Source organism: Spea bombifrons, chromosome 2 (assembly GCF_027358695.1).
Source record: "Spea bombifrons isolate aSpeBom1 chromosome 2, aSpeBom1.2.pri, whole genome shotgun sequence".
In the NCBI taxonomy this organism is placed as follows: Eukaryota; Metazoa; Chordata; class Amphibia; order Anura; family Pelobatidae; genus Spea; species Spea bombifrons.
This window is the reverse complement of record NC_071088.1, coordinates 142,803,333-142,805,832: the sequence shown is the minus strand read 5'-3', so window position 1 is coordinate 142,805,832 and position 2,500 is coordinate 142,803,333. Positions and strand designations below refer to the sequence as shown.

Sequence of the window (2,500 nt, the reverse complement as noted above, 5' to 3'; positions counted from 1 at the left end):
GGGAGAGCTTTTTGCCATGTGTTTCTTGCTCATCATCAAAGCTTTAAACCCTTATTTGAACCTTCTCACCTTCTCTGTCCTGTCCCAGGGCTCTGACGACAAGCAGCAGCAGCAGCAGCAGCAGCAGCAGCAGCAGAAGCAGAAGCAGAAGCAGAAGCAGCAGCAGCAGAAGCAGCAGAAGCAGCAGCAGCAGCAGCAGAAGCAGCAGCAGAAGCAGCAGAAGCAGCAGCAGCAGCAGCAGCAGCAACAGAATAAGAGAAGTAAAATAAAAAACTTTCACACCTGCGGCCATACCACCCTGAAAGCGCCCGATCTCGTCTGATCTCGGAAGCTAAGCAGGGTTGGGCCTGGTTAGTACCTGGATGGGAGACTGCCTGGGAATACCAGGTGTTGTAGGCTTTTTCTTTTCTCACAGTCCGGGGAGAGCTTTTTGCCATGTGTTTCTTGCTCATCATCAAAGCTTTAAACCCTTATTTGAACCTTCTCACCTTCTCTGTCCTGTCCCAGGGCTTATAATTCTTTCTGTCTGACGACAAGCAGCAGCAGCAGCAGCAGCAGCAGCAGCAGCAGCAGCAGCAGCAGCAGCAGCAGCAGCAGCAGCAACAGAATAAGAGAAGTAAAATAAAAAACTTTCACACCTGCTGCCATACCACCCTGAAAGCGCCCGATCTCGTCTGATCTTGGAAGCTAAGCAGGGTTGGGCCTGGTTAGTACCTGGATGGGAGACCGCCTGGGAATACCAGGTGTTGTAGGCTTTTTCTTTTCTCACAGTCCGGGGAGAGCTTTTTGCCATGTGTTTCTTGCTCATCATCAAAGCTTTAAACCCTTATTTGAACCTTCTCACCTTCTCTGTCCTGTCCCAGGGCTTATAATTCTTTTTGTCTGACGACAAGCAGCAGCAGCAGCAGCAGCAGCAGCAGCAGCAGCAGCAGCAGCAGCAACAGAATAAGAGAAGTAAAATAAAAAAATTTCACACCTGCGGCCATACCACCCTGAAAGCGCCCGATCTCGTCTGATCTCGGAAGCTAAGCAGGGTTGGGCCTGGTTAGTACCTGGATGGGAGACCGCCTGGGAATACCAGGTGTTGTAGGCTTTTAATTTTTTCTCACAGTCCGGGGAGAGCTTTTTGCCATGTGTTTCTTGCTCATCATCAAAGCTTTAAACCCTTATTTGAACCTTCTCACCTTCTCTGTCCTGTCCCAGGGCTTATAATTCTTTCTGTCTGACGACAAGCAGCAGCAGCAGCAGCAGCAGCAGCAGCAGCAGCAGCAGCAGCAGCAGCAACAGAATAGGAAAAGTAAAATAAAGAGCTTTCACACCTGCGGCCATACCTCCCTGAAAGCGCCCGATCTCGTCTGATCTCGGAAGCTAAGCAGGGTTGGGCCTGGTTAGTACCTGGATGGGAGACCGCCTGGGAATACCAGGTGTTGTAGGCTTTTAATTTTTTCTCACAGTCCGGGGAGAGCTTTTTGCCATGTGTTTCTTGCTCATCATCAAAGCTTTAAACCCTTATTTGAACCTTCTCACCTTCTCTGTCCTGTCCCAGGGCTTATAATTCTTTCTGTCTGACGACAAGCAGCAGCAGCAGCAGCAGCAGCAGCAGCAGCAGGAGCAACAGCAGCAACAGCAGCAGCAACAGCAGCAACAGCAGCAGCAACAGAATAAGAGAAGTAAAATAAAAAACTTTCACACCTGCGGCCATACCACCCTGAAAGCGCCTGATCTCGGAAGCTAAGCAGGGTTGGGCCTGGTTAGTACCTGGATGGGAGACCGCCTGGGAATACCAGGTGTTGTAGGCTTTTTCTTTTCTCACAGTCCGGGGAGAGCTTTTTGCCATGTGTTTCTTGCTCATCATCAAAGCTTTAAACCCTTATTTGAACCTTCTCACCTTCTCTGTCCTGTCCCAGGGCTTATAATTCTTTCTGTCTGACGACAAGCAGAAGCAGCAGCAGCAGCAGCAGCAGCAGCAGCAGCAGAATAAGAGAAGTAAAATAAAAAACTTTCACACCTGCGGCCATACCACCCTGAAAGCGCCCGATCTCGTCTGATCTCGGAAGCTAAGCAGGGTTGGGCCTGGTTAGTACCTGGATGGCAGACCGCCTGGGAATACCAGGTGTTGTAGGCTTTTAATTTTTTCTCACAGTCCGGGGAGAGCTTTTTGCCATGTGTTTCTTGCTCATCATCAAAGCTTTAAACCCTTATTTGAACCTTCTCACCTTCTCTGTCCTGTCCCAGGGCTTATAATTCTTTCTGTCTGACGACAAGCAGCAGCAGCAGCAGCAGCAGCAGCAGCAGCAGCAGCAGCAGCAGCAGCAGCAGCAGCAGCAACAGAATAAGAAAAGTAAAATAAAGAGATTTCACACCTGCGGCCATACCACCCTGAAAGCGCCCGATCTCGTCTGATCTTGGAAGCTAAGCAGGGTTGGGCCTGGTTAGTACCTGGATGGGAGACCACCTGGGAATACCAGGTGTTGTAGGCTTTTTCTTTTCTCACAGTCCG

At 49.9% G+C, this 2,500-nt stretch overlaps 6 non-coding genes and 1 pseudogene across 6 annotated transcripts; all 7 read left to right on the top strand.

Moving 5' to 3' along the window:
• The first annotated feature begins 280 nt into the window (after positions 1 to 280).
• Positions 281 to 399, top strand: LOC128477440 (5S ribosomal RNA). The gene has a single exon (XR_008348412.1). It is a non-coding gene; the product is annotated as a 5S ribosomal RNA (ribosomal RNA).
• Positions 400 to 636: 237 nt separating this feature from the next.
• Positions 637 to 755, top strand: LOC128478735 (5S ribosomal RNA). The gene has a single exon (XR_008349640.1). It is a non-coding gene; the product is annotated as a 5S ribosomal RNA (ribosomal RNA).
• Positions 756 to 974: 219 nt separating this feature from the next.
• On the top strand, positions 975 to 1,093 carry LOC128476336 (5S ribosomal RNA). The gene has a single exon (XR_008347349.1). It is a non-coding gene; the product is annotated as a 5S ribosomal RNA (ribosomal RNA).
• Positions 1,094 to 1,317: 224 nt separating this feature from the next.
• LOC128476786 (5S ribosomal RNA) lies at positions 1,318 to 1,436 on the top strand. Its single transcript, XR_008347782.1, has one exon. It is a non-coding gene; the product is annotated as a 5S ribosomal RNA (ribosomal RNA).
• A 254-nt stretch (positions 1,437 to 1,690) lies between these two features.
• On the top strand, positions 1,691 to 1,799 carry LOC128479989 (uncharacterized; annotated as a pseudogene).
• A 207-nt stretch (positions 1,800 to 2,006) lies between these two features.
• Positions 2,007 to 2,125, top strand: LOC128477825 (5S ribosomal RNA). The gene has a single exon (XR_008348778.1). It is a non-coding gene; the product is annotated as a 5S ribosomal RNA (ribosomal RNA).
• Positions 2,126 to 2,361: 236 nt separating this feature from the next.
• On the top strand, positions 2,362 to 2,480 carry LOC128477403 (5S ribosomal RNA). Its single transcript, XR_008348378.1, has one exon. It is a non-coding gene; the product is annotated as a 5S ribosomal RNA (ribosomal RNA).
• The last annotated feature ends 20 nt before the right edge of the window (positions 2,481 to 2,500 follow it).